The following is a 16,813-nucleotide window of genomic DNA, read 5'->3' as shown; positions in this document are numbered from 1 at the left end:
ACATTTTTGTTTTTCATGTTTTCCCTAATTAATGTAAGGTAAATTCTGGGGTAGGTTTAATTCTTTCTGCGAGTCCTGTAATATTCTCAGATTCTAATAACATCACCGGCTACGGGATATTAAACACTAATCGTCTTTCTTCCGTTTATTTTTTATTTTTTTTTATACAGGGTGTTACAAACAGGTACGGCCAAACTTTCAGGAAACATTTCTCACACTCAAAGAAAGAAAATATGTTATGTGGACATGTTTCCGTAAACGCTTGCTTTCCATGTTAGAACTCATTTTATTACTTCTCTTCAAATCACATTAATCATGGAATGGAAACACACAGCAACAGAACGTACCAGCGTGACTTATTACAGGAAATGTTGAAAATGTCCTCCGTTAGCGAGGATACATGCATCCACCCTCCGTCGCATGGAATCCTTGATGCGCTGATGTAGCCCTGGAGAATGGTGTATTGTATCACAGCCGGCCACAATACGAGCACGAAGAGTCTCTACATTTGGTACCGGGGTTGCGTAGACAAGAGCTTTCAAATGCCCCCATAAATGAAAGTCAAGAGGGTTGAGGTCAGGTGAGCGTGGAGGCCATGGAATTGGTCCGCCTCTACCAATCCATCGGTCACCGAATCTGTTGTTGAGAAGCGTACGAACACTTCGACTGAAATGTGCAGGAGCTCCATCGTGCATGAACCACATCTTGTGTCATACTTGTAAAGGCACATGTTCTAGCAGCACAGGTAGAGTATCCCGTATGAAATCATGATAATGTGCTCCATTGAGCGGAGGTGGAAGAACATGGGGCCCAATCAAGACATCACCAACTATGCCTGCCCAAACGTTCACAGAAAATCTGTGTTGATGACGTGATTGCACAATTGCGTGCGGATTCTGGTCAGCCCACATATGTTGATTGTGAAAATTTACAATTTGATCACGTTGGAATGAAGCCTCATCCGTAAAGAGAACATTTGCAGTGAAATGAGGATTGACACATTGTTTGATGAGCCATTCCCTAAGACGCCGATCAATTGCTTCGAACGTCTTCCTGTCGGGAGACCTTGGTTCTGGAAATCGGTCTCGATACAAACGTACCGCGCTACGGCTATTGCCCCGTGCTAATCCATACATCAAATGGGCATCTGCCAACTCCGCATTTGTAAACATGTCACTGACTGCAAAAGCACGTTCGTGATGGACACTAACCTGTTGATGCTACGTACTGATGTGCTTGATGCTAGTACTGTAGAGCAATGAATCGCATGGCAACACAAGCAGCGAAGTCAACATTACCTTCCTTCAATTGGGCCAACTGGCGGTGAATCGAGGAAGTACAATACATACTGACGAAACTAAAATGAGCTCTAACATGGAAATTAAGCTTTTCCGGACACATCTCCACATAACATCTTTTCTTTATTTGTGTGTGGGGAATGTTTCCTGAAAGTTTGGCCGTACCTTTTTGTAACACGCTGTATATCACACTCTTGTAATGGCTTCAAGTACATCTAACGGATCCACGTATGATATCGCTCAACGAGCACATATCCAACTTGAATGTTGGTGATGGCAACATGTTTCATCCATGGTGCTTGACCAATAAAAAAAGGATATCCAAGGTTATAAGATGAGCCATGGCCAGAGCATGTATCCGCTTCGTGGTATAAATCAGAAAACCCTCCACAATGTGTCGTGGAGTTAGGGCATGCGACGTTGTTGGTGATGTTCCGTATGTCTTATGAGGACGATAAGCTCAGTGGCACAATTATTTTCACTTGGAAAAAATAAAAAAAAAAATAAAAAATGAAGGACCTCTCACACCTCACCTGAAAAGGTCAACATGTGGTGTTTGTAAGTGCAGTTGCTGCTGAATGAATCTTAAGTCTTTTCTTTTTAGTGGATGATGTTTATTTTACCACGTCGTTCCAGTTGGAACGCGCAAGAGGTGCAGGCATTTTGCAGTAAACATTATCCTCGATCGCTCTCCAATTGTAGTACTCGAATATGACCATCATCGGGTGTATTGCATGCTCCGGCATTGCGTTATAGACATGTACAGCGGCGTGGTGGATAATTTCTTCAACTATTTACTTTTTGCTGCAGAGCGAGTCTATATACTTTGGTGTGGAGGTTATCTCTTCTGAGATCAACCGATGGAAGGATACTCTGCGGTTGATGAGAACGAAAGGAACATTGGTCATGCTAGGTCCATCTACCATCTTAATTTTGTGCCTTCGCTTTAAACATACACATATGAACAAAAACATTACGATCATTGCCCAACGCGTGATAGAATGCTACCTGTTGGCGGTGGATGGTGTACTACAAGCTCTACATCATTCACAGTGAACCAAAGCGCCCTGTGTCATCATTTAAGGGGTAGACTAATACTTTAGTACTTATACGTACATTGTACTAACTCACATCGTTATACCTTCGTTATAGGTGTTGATAAAGTTTTGAAGTAATATTGACCCTTATGTGTGCGTAGATTTGGTATAGGAAACCTGCAAGAAATAGGAAACTTGCAGAAATTTCAAATCTGGTACGGTACATATAGCCTGAGTTTCAAATAAAGAAGAAAATCCAAAACTGACCCTTTTTGTCCAGAATTTCTTTATTATACCTAGTATGAATAACATACCAAATTCCCACTCTGTTAATAGCGCGTCGCAGAGGAGGGTGAGGGCTGTAACTGCAAGAATCTCTGTTTTTCTGATCTGCCATCGCTACAGCTCATTGTTGATTATCTTGCAGACGAAAATATATTATCATATATACATTATGTATTTCATATTTTATACAGTGTTATTTATAAATACGTTCATTTTTTAACCTTGAATTCGCTAAACGTGAGTTACACTGTGTGATCAAAAGTATCCAGACGTCTGGCTGAAGATGACTTACAAGTTCGTGGCGCCCTCCATCGGTAATACTGGAATTCAGTACGGTGTTGGCCCACCCTTAGTCTTGATGACAGCTTCCACTCTCGCAGGCATACGTTCAATTAGGTACTGCAAGGTTTCTTGGGGAATGGCAGCCCATTCTTCAAGGACTGCTGCGCTAAGAAGAGGTATCGATGTCGGTCGGTAAGGCCTGGCACGAAGTCAGTGTTGCAAACATCCCAAAGGTGTTCTATAGGATTTAGCTCAGGACTATGTGCAGGCCAGTTATTGTCGTATAACCAATCCTCCACAGGCCGTGCGTTATGAACAGTTGCTCGGTCGTGTTGAAAGATACAATCGCCATCCCCGAATTGCTCGTCAACAGTGGGAAGCAAGAAGGTGCTTAAAACATCAATGTAGGCTTGTGCTGTGATATTGCCACTCAAAAGAACAAGGAAGTGCAAGCTCTTGCCATGAAAAACACGACCACACCATAACACCACCGCCTCCGAATTTTATTGTTGGCACTACACATGCTGGCAGATGACGTTCACCGTGCATTCGCCATACCAAAACCCTGCCACTGGATAGCCATATCGTGTACCGTGATTCGTCACTCCACACAACGTTTTTCCACTGTTGAGTCGTCCAATTTTCACACTCCTTACACCAAGAGAGGCGTCGTTTGACATTTACCGGCGTGATGTGTGGCTTCTGAGCAGCCGCTCGACCACGAAATCCAAGTTTTCTCACCTCACACCTAACTATCATAGTACTTGCAGTGGATCCTGATACAGTTTGGAATTCCTGTGTGATGGTCTGGATAGATGTCTACCTATTACACACTACGATCCTCTTCCACTGTCGGCGGTCTCTGTTAGTGAAGAGACGATGCCAGCCTGTACGCTTTTGTGCTGTATGTGTCCCTTCATGTTCCCATTTCACTATTACATCGATAACAGTGGATCTAGGGATGTTTAGGAGTGTGGAAATCTCCCGTACAGACGTATGACACAAGTGACACCGAATCACCTGATCACGTTCGAAGACCGTGAGTTCCGCGCAGTGCCCCATTCTGCTCTCTCACGATATCTAATGACTACTGAGGTAACTGATATGAAGTACCTGGCTGTAGGTGGCGGTACAGTGGACCTAATATGACAAACATGTATTTTTGGGGGTATCCGGTTATTTTTGATCACATCGTGCAACTGTGACGGTTCAGCAGCTATTTCATGCCAAATACCAGGTAAAATCTCCAACAGGTGAAACGATTTCTGGGTACTACAACACTGAGACTGGCTTTTTATGTGGTGCAAAGGAAATAGGTCGACCGAGAGAGTCAGCGTAGAAGCTAGAGCGTACACAGCGATCATCCGTCAGCAGCACAAAGAAATCGACAGACAGCATGGGCGAGCAAAGAAATACGGATGCCCATTCTCTGCAAACGTCTGCGTGTAAAATCGTACCGCCTGCATCTGTTACACTTGCTGACTGCTCGGGTCTGTAACCTTCGTTTTGCGTTTTTTACTTTTCAGTGACATGCAGCGGCTACTAGAGAAAGACTTTTCTTTGCAGAATTTGTTTTCAAGTGACGAAGCCACGTTTCATGTGTCTGGAAAAGTGTATCGTCCAAACGTACATATTTGTGGCACAGAACGTCCACGTGAAATTGTAGACTCATTCGTGAATTATCTAAAATTAACATTTTTTAAAAATGTAGTGTCCTTTTCGAAGGTTTATAGACATTTTTTGTTTACAGAGAAAACTGTAATTGATTTTGTGTACCTGGGCATGCTCCAGCAAGGGCTTATAATTATAAAAATACAGTGAGGACATCATTTTGAAACAAGATGGAGCTCGAAATAAATTCGCTGACTGTGAATATCTTAGCATAGATATCCCATGTATCCGTTACATATGGAAATTTATACCGGACGAGAACTCGCATAAATTTCCAAATTCAAATAACTTATGGGAATGTAGCCGATACTTCGGCAGTGGCACACCCTGCGATTTTCAAGGCACAACAGCAGCAAGTGAGCGCTGTACAAAAGAACTTAAAACCACGATTTTCATAAAAATTTGGCTACCTTGTTAAGCCCCGTAATAGGTCGGTGTGAGCACCACATTAAAAACCGGACTTCGTAAGACGATTAGAGGGAATGCGATTGAGTGATTCAGATATTCTAGTAAGTTTTGATGTGGTTCCACTCGCGTTCATTTTTCTGATTCGTTGCGGTTGATTAAGTTTGGCGCTGATTGAACGAACCTTTTTCGACGTGTTTTAACTTCGATTTAATTTTTATTCAATGACTAGTATTACGATCAGACACATGGAGTTGCGATAGGAAGCTCGTTGTCACCTATTATCGCCATTTTGTTTATGTAACATGTGGAGGAACATGCCTTTGAAGTCGGTGGTCTTGAAACCTGCCTTGTTTTTTTTTTTTTAGATATGTAGACGTAACTTTTGTTGTTTGGCCTCATGGCTGTGAGAATTTGAACGACTTTTTAGAACATCTGAATCCAATCCACCCGAATATTTGCTTCACGATGGAGGTTTAAAAGGATAGGCTATCTTCCCTTCCTCGATGTGATGATCGGGAGGAAGATGGATGATCGTTGGGACATGCATCTTATAGGAAGCCTGCTCACACTGATTTGTATCTGCAGGCTGACACTTGCCACTATCCGGCTCAACGTGAAGGAGTACTTCGTACCTTGGTTAACAGGACCCATGTCATCTCGGGCTCTGAGAATTTGTCAGCTGAGTTAGCCTATGCCGAAGTCACCTTCCGTCAGAATGGTATAGTGAAAGACACATTAGACGTGCGTTGAGCTACACACCAATTGTGTACCGGGTGAATGATAATAATACTGAGGCGCCACCTAAGTCAACGACCTTTTTGCCTTGCGCAGGGAGCATTTCGAAAAGGATTGGTCGTATTTTGAAGACATATGATGTGAAGTGCATTTTTCGGCCACCATTTAAGAGCAGCTTCCCTTTACGTTTCGTAAAGGACGATCATGGCTTGCGTGAAGCGGTGTCTACCGTATTCCATGAGGCTGTGGCATGTCATATATTGCTCAGACTATCAGGACAGTGGAGGATCGGTGTACTGAGCGTAAGCGACATATACGCTTACAACAGACGAGCAAATCTTCCAGTTCAGATCACTGTCTTGACACCGGTCATGCTATGGAATATAACAATTCTATCATGCACTTCCAGCTGTTGGGATAGTCTTATTAAGGAAGCTGTTGAAATTAAACTAGCAAGTAACCCTATAAATAGAGATGGTGTTTTCTTAAAAAAGAATTCTGCATGGAATACTGCTCTCTCACTTGTCAAAACAAAGAGGGATAGTGTTTATACTACCCCACCCGTTGACTATTAATTTCACGATCCGTAATTTCTGACATCGGTCATCTTTAGCTAGTTCAAATGGCTCTGAGCACTGTGCGACTTAACTTCTGAGGTCATCAGTCGCCTAGAACTTAGAACTAATTAAACCTAACTAACCTAAGGACATCACACACATCCATGCCCGAGGCAGGATTCGAACCTGCGACCGTAGCGGTTGCTCGGCTCCTGACTGTAGCGCCTAGAACCGCATGGCCACTCCGGCCGGCCATCTTTAGTTCATCATGGAGCTGGTGTTTACAGTGTGTCTGTGTCTCTCTCTCTCTCTCTCTCTCTCTCTCTCTCTCTCTCTCTCTCTCTGTGTGTGTGTGTGTGTGTGTGTGTGTGTGTGTGTGTGTGTGTGTTATCTTTACAGAATTTCTGTGGAAACCGAGGTTGTAAATTAGGTTGCACTACGCTTACTTGCTGTAGTTTTGTCTCGAAAATGGCAGGGTGTCCTCCTGCCGAAACATCTGCGGTTGTCGACGACGTCACTCAGCTGCATTCCCAAAAGTTCTTTGAACATTGTATACGCCGGGACAAATTAAGGTCTCAAATTTTCGTATGACACTAATAGGTAGCGTGTCTCTACCTAAAACATCTTATGTGAAGATATTTGCATTTAGCCAGTTTATTTCAGACGGCTGTCAATTGTCATCAATTCCTGTTTATCCAGACATGCAACTAAAGACAGAGCTCTCCATACTTTATTGATTACGTGAATACCGAAATGCCTCAGCTTTGGACTGGACGTGCTTTCCTTCACGCTTTTCCTCATCTTCTGTAGCCCGCAAGGCCACCTGACTTAACTCCATGAGAATGATCTACACTGCAACGTTCAGTGCAGAAAAATAGCTCTACTGTGCTTTCATTTACGACATTTCCAAAAAATGGTTCAAATGGCTCTGAACACTATGGGACTTAACTTCTAAGGTCATCAGTCCCCTAGAACTTATAACTACTTAAACCTAACAAACCTAAGGACATCACACACATCCATGCCCGAGGCAGGATTCGAACCTGCGACCGTAGCTCCTGACTGTAGCGCCTAGAACCGCTCGGCCACTTCGGCCGACCACGACGTTTCCCTTCTGGTTCTTAACAGATATCACGAATGAAAACTCTATGTATCACACTTTATCCAATTTAGAAAACCACTTTTCAGCGTGGGAGTGATCTACATTGCAATCTACAGTGCAGCTAAATAGTCCCAGTACGCTTTTACTTGCGATACTTATGTGGCTATGACTGAGCTAATGAAAAATTGGAGTGATAAGCAATGTTGTGGCAATGTGAAGTGCGTGCCCTTAAGCAGGCTTTGTCTGTCGCTCAGCGGCAGATGGCTGCTGGAGGTGAGGTTACGTAAGGCGCTGGCGCAGGACCTTGACACACATGAGGGTGCTGGAAGGCCTTCCGGGTGGCGCCTGCCCGCACGTCGCCGAAGAAAGGACGCCATCTGCCTTTCTCTCACTTCTTCCGCGTTGGCACTCACACTGGTTCATTATTTCACGCTGTACTGTGCATAAATCACCTGTCTACATTATTAATTAGCAACCACTGCTAAACAGGTAGAGTATGTTTAAGGTTTACCACAGTGTTTCGTCCTTTGCGCCTTCTACAGTTACGTATAAACATTGCATCAACCAGTGTACAATGCATGGAGGATGGTACTTCGTGCTAAAATTATAGATTTTCTTTGTAAATAAGCTATACACAACAGCAACCAGTCAATTTTTTCAATTATAATTCTTTATTACATGAACCGGTTTTCGAACCCTTTCAGGTTCATCTTCAGATGATTTCGGGAGGATCCGGGAAGTTACATCATCACCAGTAGTAGCATAATGCTGGGTGCTGGTTTGCGACAGTATAGGCGGCTTTTTTCGTATCTGTCTGCCTCCATTTTAATGTCCAGAACACTTTCACACGAACTATGTTAGTTTACACTTTGACAGTGACACTTTACCAGCATCGAGGCATGCGCTTTACAACTGTTGCTTGCATGCTAGTGTAAACTAATATAGTTCGTGTGAAAGTGTTCTGGACATCAAAATGGAGGCAGACAGATACGAAAAAAGCCGCCTATACTGTCGCAAACCAGCACCCAGCATTATGCTACTACCAGTACTGATGTAACTTCCCGGATCCTCCCGAAATCATCTGAAGATGAACCTGAAAGGGTTCGAAAACCGGTTCATGTAATAAAGCATTATTATTGAAACAAAGTGACTGGTTGCAGTTGTGTATAACTTATTTACATTCAATATACAGTCACGGTTCTAAAATATCCGTAATGGATAAGCATAATCTATATATTTTCTGTCCTCTTCTATTCGCGTACTGACCGATGGATAGATGACGGTCTCTGTTCTTACAGTAATCTCTGTTATCTCATTCTTATCTCCGTATTCGGAATGTACGACGGTGGCATCACTAATACAGCTTCTCTAAATTTCCCACACAGGGTTCCAGTAGAACTAAGTCGTTTTTCTGCGATGGATTCCCATTTAATTATTCAGTGCGTTTCTATTACACGTTATTATGGACTGACAACAAATATAAGTCTTCTACTATCCATTTCTAATACTGCTGTTATGTATTCCCTCCGTTTCCTATTGCATCGTAGTTTTACAGTCAAATATTTACAAGATGCCAGGTGCCCAACATATTCATCATTCAAATGGTTCAAATAGCTCTGAGCACTATGGGACTTAACATCTGAGGTCATCAGTCCCCTAGAACTTAGAACTACTTAAAAATAACTAACATAAGGACATCACACACACCCATGCCCGAGGCAGATTTCGAACCTCCGACCGTAGCGGTTGCACGGTTCCAGACTTTAGCGCCTAGAACTGCTCGGCCACAGCGGCCGGCCATGTTCATCATTAATCCTACAAACTGACGCTATCGAGTTTTTGTTGTTATAGACATTTGCTTACATTTACCGATATTCAGAGTTGCCATTAACTTCATCAAGTGGACATTTTCTTCAAGTCTCTGCACATGCTTATGCTCGTACATAGGCGAAATGAGGTGCTATTTTGCGTACTATTTGGTTTTAAATATTGAGAGGCTAGTAATGGTTTCTACAACTTTTTTGGAAGCAAGAAGCTATGAAAATAACTTACTCGAGAGTTAGGAAACATCCATAAGTAAAAAAATAATAATAAGCATAGCGTAGGATATACAAAGCATGTCTAGGAGTATGTAAAGCAATTAAAAAGCGCCGATCTACAGCTTATTGCTCTTTTCACGTTAATTCTAGTGTTTGCAATTCATTTACGGTTTTATCTTACTATAACATCTGTACAGTGGGTACAAGGTAAGATCTTCCCTGCTTAAACAACTAACTTCGCACCGGGAGGTATGTGTCTTTTCAGACGAGCAAGGTATTTTCTCCTAGTGTAATCAGACGTAGTAGCATGCAAAGCGAAATCGTGTGGCAAATTCGCCAGAGATTCTGATAAGCAATGTATCTACTATAATTATAAAGGTTTCCTAAATTCCAGAATTTTGGAGCTTTTCCTGAGAATACGAGTCTTGTGCATTAAACCTAGCTCTGCGGCAAATATGACAATGAAATATCTGTGCGCTTGTTCACTTCGCTGACGGTGCACGTCGGAGAAAAATAAAGAAGTGTGAGCCATCACTTTCTGAAATACGGAAAGAAGACTTTTAGGCTTAGCGCGGTCACCATCAACTGTTTCCAGTTCCCATACATCGCAAACAACATCGGATACTAGCTTAATAAAATGCTGTTACATATCAATAGCTAAATTAACAGTTTATAACTACATGTATTTTACTAAACACGGTAATAATACCTGACAATTTCTTCACATATGCGAAATCTCGGGTCTGTAGGTCATGTTCCTTTCATTTCGTTTTGAGTTTCAGAGAACATAATCCGACGTGTTGCAGTATTCTTCCAGAGAAGCGGTTCGCGCTGCTCCCCCTGACGGAGCTTCGAGTCCTCCCATGGGCATGGGTGTCTGCGTTGTCCTTACAGTAAGTTAGTTTAAGTTAGATTAAGTAGTGTGTAAGCCTAGGGACCGATGACCTCAGCAGTTTTGTCCCATAGAACTTACCACTAATTTCCAAATTTTCAGATCTATAGTTTTGTGCGCTTGTTCGCGGATCCAATTTGAAAACGGGAATGACGTGTTCTTTTTTCCAGTCACCATGAAGACATCGTACCTCCAGAGACATACGGTATACTGCTGCTAGAAGAGGGCAAGTTCTTTCGCATTTTCTACGTAGAATCATACCGGTATCGCAACATGACTAGCGGTCTTTCCTCTGTTTGGCGATTTTAGTTGCTTTTCTGTCCTATGATCACTTATTTCGATGTCAGCCATTTTGTCGTTCGTACAACAATTTAAAGGAGGTACTATAGTGCCCTCGTTCTATGCGAATCAGTTTCGGAAAAAGACGTCTATTATTTCGGCCTTTTCTCTCTCATCTTCCTTTTCGGTTGCGTTATGGCCACACAGTGGATGGATGGCTTCGAGACTTTTACTGATTTAACGTAAGACCAAAACTTCTTAGGATTTTCTGCCAAGTCGGTGTACACAATTTTAATTAGAATTCGTTGAACGCTCCACACATGACTTTGTTACGTTAATTTTGCCATTGTTTAGTTTTTGTTTGTCTGTGGGGTTTTGGCTGAGTTTAAAGACGTTTGAAGAGGCAGAAAAGAAACGCGAGGGCGTGCTGAAAAGTAATGGCTCCTAATTTTTTAATGTGAAAACTCATAAAGCATTTTAAATAAATCTAACTTTTGTAACATCCTACCTATTTTTTCATCAAGTCTACATATTTATTTCTCAACATAGTCACCCTGGTGACGAACACATTTCTCCCAACAAGAGACCAATTTGTTGATACCGTACCGTTGTTTGTTGACCCTCTAATGACCTCACCTATGGTAGCACTGCTTCATCACTATCAAAGTGAATTCCTCGAAGGCATTCTGTAAGTTTCGTAAGCAGATGGAAATCGGATGGTGCCAAGCCGAGGTTGTGGACGAGTAGGAGGAGCTTAGTGTTCAGCGTACCGTCGACAGCGACGTCATTAGAGATGGTCAGGGTCGTACGGAGGATGATCGGTGACAGGGAACCCAAGACGTCGTATTGTTGCAGATGTCGCAGCGTTCATGAGTGGTCTGACATAGTGATACTGAAGGAAAGGGCGCTCCATGTGCGGACGAACTGTTCTGCGGTTGGAAACTCGACTACAGCACGCTGTTTCTCACTCGTCGTTTTAGTTACGTTACACACTGACATGTTTGACACTACGGTTCGGAGCCCCCAGGTGCAGAGGGTTGCAACGTGTCAACGAAACGGGAAGGTCGACCCAGTAACAGGCGTGGCATGTAATACCTCAACCGTTATTGAGAACAGAATAAAAAAGATTTAAGGCTTTTCTTTTTAGCACACCCTCGCATTTTTGCTAAACCGAACTCACTCTACAGATTACTTTTGCAATCAAACCTAATTAATGGCAATACAAAGTAAAGGAAAGTCACTTATCTTTTTACTCTAATAACGCATTCTTAAAATCGAAAAGCTTTTGGAAGGTACTTCATATTACCACAAATTTACAGAATTAGAGTGTATCACGGATTGACAGGGAACGTCAATGGATCACCGAAATAGATTTGCTGATGTTGGTCACTTAGCAAAGGTAAGTCCGCTTCAATGAAGGCCGAAGAATCGTAGAAAAAGGATACAAATTAATTGTAATAGGACGTTTCAAAAGCTCCTATCAGCTCTGTGTACTATTTTTAGGCCCATATTACATAAGCTTTCGTGGAACCGTGTGAGCCAGAACTCATTTGGGCACGAAACGAGTTAGTTCAGTTTATAGAACGTGATTAGAAATATTATAAACAAAAGACCTAAATAATCAACAAACATGAAGAGCCTTTTTTGCGAGGAATTTGACGAATAAATACCACGTTACAGAGAAGGTTTCTCAAATACTGCAGGGATGTTACTTACAGTATAGAAAGGGCGTGGCACGACTTCTAGAAGGCGTTCGATACAGTTCCGCACTGTCGCCTGATAAACAAAGTAAGAGCCTACTGAATATCAGACCAGCTGTGTGGCTGGATTGAAGAGTTTTGAGCAAACAGAACACAGCATGTTGTTCTGAATGGAGATACGTATACAGACGTTAAAGTAACCTCTGGCGTGCCACAGGGGAGTGTTATGGGACCATTGCTTTGCACAATATATATAAATGACCTAGTACATAGTGTCGGAAGTTCCATGCGGCTTTTCGCGGATGATGCTGTAGTACACGGAGAAGTCGCAGAATTAGAAAATTGTAGTGAAATGCAGGAAGATCTGCAGCGGATAGGCACTTGGTGCAGGGAGTGGCAACTGACCCACAACATAGACAAATGTAATGTATTGCGAATACGTAGAAAGAAGGATCCTTTATTGTATGAATATATGATAGCTGAACAAACACTAGTAGCAGTTACTTTTGTAGGATATCTGGGAGTATGCGTACGGAACGATTTGAAGTGGAATTATCATATAAAATTAATTGTTGTTAAGGCGGGTGCCAGGTTGAGTTCATTGGGAGAGTCCTTAGAAAATGTAGTCCATCAACTAAGGAGGTGGCTTACAAAACACTTGTTCGACCTATACTTGAGTATTGCTCATCAGTGTGGGATCCGTACCACGTCGGGTTGACAGAGGCGATAGAGAGGTCCAAAGAAGAGCGGCGCGTTTCCTCACAGGGTTATTTGGTAAGCTTGATACCGTTACGGAGATGTTTAGCAAACTCAAGTGGCAGACTCTGCAAGAGAAGCGCTCTGCATCGCGGTGTAGCTGGCTGTCCAGGTTTCGAAAGGGTGCGTTTCTGGATGAGGTTTCGAATATATTGCTTCTCCCTACTTATACCTCCCGAGGAGATCACGAATGTACAATTAGAGAGATTCGAGCGTTCATGGAAGCTTTTCGGCAGTCGTTCTTCCCGCGAACCATACGCGACTGGAACAGGAAAGGGAGGTAATGACAGTGGCACGTTAAATGCCTTCCGCCACACACCGTTAGGTGGCTTCCGGAGTATAAATGCAGATGTAGATATAGGTAACCATAGATAACCTTTTAACATAGATTTGAAGACTCGGAATTTATCATCCACTTGTTTTTCAGCTCCGCTAGAGTCGTACTGAATATTAAACCTGCCAAACAGCGCACTCATTTCTGTAGAATGCTGAAGAAGTGCAAATCACGTTTCGGTCCGACTGAACGAATACCCGAGAAAGAGGAGAGGAAGTAAATGACATATCACGTTTCAGATGTGTTGTGTACATAGTTCCGCGTAGCCAGCGCGTACACAACTGTACCACAGAGCAGGCGCAACGCTCGTCCGTCTCCGCACTACGAGATGGCGCTGCCAGAGACACGGACCAAATTCTGCTTTCGCCGATCCGCGTATTAATATGTAACGCAGCCAATGAGACAGCTGCTAACGTGGAACCTTTATTCCTCGCGAATCACACGCGCGGTGTGATACATGAACGCGTGAGGTATTATAACGAGTGTGCAGACCTCCGATTAGTCAGTCTGCAATTATCTGCGCTAGTCTGTACGAGTTCTACATTTTTCTGTGCCAGTCTATAGTCAAGTTTCAGTCTACACCTAATAAGATTACCATATTCCTGTATATAGCCAGGAAGATAAATGTATAGACACTTTTGTCAAGTATCAGAGATATATGTGAGAATAAAATTAACGTACCAATACAAAAGGAACTTCAGATTGTCAATTGTAAATAGCATCCAGAACCAAGTTAATTAATTTTTATGCTTGTTATTATTTTAATAAACGTGAATGAAAATTAATCAAGTTATGTTTAAAGTTGGTCACCGTCAATCTACTACTCTAAGCGTGCAAGTGGCATTTCTATCGTCTGACCTAACGGTTTGTACAGAAACCAGATGGCAGTAATAAGAGTCGAGGGTCATGAAAGAGAAGCAGCGGTTGGGAAGGGAGTGAGAGAGGGTTGTAGCCTGTCCCTGATGTTATACAATATGTATATTGAGCAAGCAGTAAAGGAAACAAAAGAAAAGTTCGGAATAGGTATTAAAATCCATGGAGAAGAAATAAAAACCTTGAGGTTCGCCGATGACATTGTAATTCTGTCAGACACAGCAATCGACCTGGAAGAGCAGTAGAACGGAATGGACAGTGTCTTGAAAGGAGGGTATAAGAAGAACATCAACAAAAGCAAAACGAGGATAATGGAATGTAGTCGAATTAAGTCGGGTGATCCTGAGGGAATTACATTAGGAAATGAGACAATTAAAGTAGTAAAGGAGTTTTGATATTTGGGGAGCAAAATAACTGATGATGGTCGCAGTAGAGAGGATATAAAATGTAGACCCGCTAATGGCAAGGAAAGCGTCTCTGAAGAAGAGAAATTTGTTAAAATCGAGTATAGATTTAAGTGTCAGGAAGTAGTTTCTGAAAGTATTTGTGTGGAGTGTAGCCATGTATGGAAGTGAAACATGGACGATAAATAGTCTGGACAAGAAGAGAATAGAAGCTTTCGAAATGTGGTGCTACAGAAGAATGCTGAAGATTAGATGGGTAGATCACACAACTAATGAGGAGGTATTGAATAGAATTGGGGAGAAGAGGAGTATGTGGCACAACTTGACAAGAAGAAGGGACCGGTTGGTAGGACATGTTTTGAGGCATCAAGGAATCACAAATTTAGCATTGGAGGGCAACGTGGGGGGTAAAAATCGTAGAGGGAGACCAAGAGATGAATACACTAAGCAGAGTCAGAAGGATGTAGGTTGCAGTAAGTACTGGGAGATGAAGAAGTTTGCGCAGGATAGAGTAGCATGGAGAGGTGCATCAAACAAGTCTCAGGACTGAAGACAGCAACAACGGCAGAAGATAAACACGCCACAATAAGACCACGAGCTATATTGCTGACACTCGCCTACTTCGTTAGAGCGACAAGTCAAATAATCTGATGGTGTGTGTACTGAAGGTCTTACAGTACGCACACCACAAGATGCTGTTATCTCTATCTTCTCCACACTGTAAGGTGCTGTGGACATCGAGCATCTGATTTAGTGTACAGCGACTGAAGATAAAGACGAGCATTACCCCCACTCTTGCTGGGGAGCCGTATCTCTACAGCTCCTTCGAAGGAGTACACACGAGCCGTGTTTAGTTTCAGTATTGTCTGCACAGCCGGGACGAGATACAGGATGCGTACGAAGTGCGGACGCTGGCACGCGCCGCCCGACACACGATCGGGAGCGAGCGGTGGAGAATAAAAACAGCTGCCGACGCAGGTGGGTGGAGAGGCATCTAATCCGGGTAGGCACCGGCCGAAAAGGTCCTGCGGCTGCGCCGGCGTCCGCCTCCACCAGTTGCTGCGCCGCGTACTTAGCAAATAGTTTGCGGGGATGACAAAAGAAAGTGTGGCGGCGGCGCGGCGCGGCGAGCGCGGGCCAGGTGTGCGGCGCGTGCGGCGCGCGGCGCGCAGCTGTCTGCCACGCGCCCCCAGCCCCGCGCCCCTCGCCGCCGCCCAGCTGCAGCTGTCGCCGGCGCGCCCCGCGATGCAAAGCCGCGTCGCGCAGGTTCTACGCCGCCACCTGCGCCCAGCTCAACTGGTGGCCGCTCCCAGCTGCCTCGCCTCATCTTCGCGGCAGCAACTAGTGGTTGACAGCTGCCGGGACGCCTACGGACCTCACTCGGCTGCTCACGTGTCGATACGGAGGGGATGCGAGCAACTAGTGGTTCGGAAGCAGCTGCGGCACGCGTCGCGCGAGCCACGCCGCTGGATGTAGGCGGTCGCGGGAATCAGCTGCTCTCGGCCACTCCTCCGGTTCGGATTACTAAATGAAAATCGGGGCACCGTGTGTGGGGCCGAACTTCCCACCTGGGGCGAGAGAGGCGTCAGCAGGACCACGTTGTAGAGCGGCGGATTTCCAGTTCCAGTCTAACATCGCACTCTACCCTTTTCAGAGTTTGCCTAAATGAGGGTGGTCCCTGAAAAAGAGTCTCGAGCTGTTTACTTCCGCCTTCTTCGTCCAGATACAACCAGCTCCACCTCTAAAGACTTCGACGTCAGCGAAATATTTTCCTTCTTCCTTCGCTCAAATACTGCACTCATGTGGTTCTCGAAACCTTACTGGCGTTTTGTGTTTTCCGTGAGATTTCGCGATTGCAACCAAATGACGTCCACATATTACCACAATATATGTGCTGGCAAACAGACAACATTATGGGCTATCGGTGTATGATAAGTCGAAAACGCTACAACCATAATTGTGTGAGCATTGACTGACGTCAGCTTTATTGCCAATGTTAATCAATTTACTGACGCTCTCCGCCAACATTGCAAATATGAACGAATCTTCAGATGAGCTGTACTAAACTGAAGATGGCTGCCTAGTTGGCAGTCAGATATAGTGGCAATAACTCCGCTGTACAGTTGGCGAGCTAGGGTGTTTCGTGCTATGCTAGCCACTC

At 43.8% G+C, this 16,813-nt stretch overlaps 1 protein-coding gene across 1 annotated transcript in view; it reads left to right on the top strand.

Moving 5' to 3' along the window:
- LOC126298816 (neurogenic locus protein delta) overlaps nt 1–16,813 on the top strand; it is a 1,242,617-nt gene that overhangs the window by 1,023,196 nt on the left and 202,608 nt on the right. The window lies entirely within an intron of this gene.

This window comes from Schistocerca gregaria, chromosome X (genome assembly GCF_023897955.1).
Source record: "Schistocerca gregaria isolate iqSchGreg1 chromosome X, iqSchGreg1.2, whole genome shotgun sequence".
Taxonomy (NCBI): Eukaryota; Metazoa; Arthropoda; class Insecta; order Orthoptera; family Acrididae; genus Schistocerca; species Schistocerca gregaria.
This window is presented reverse-complemented; position numbering and strand designations above follow the sequence as displayed.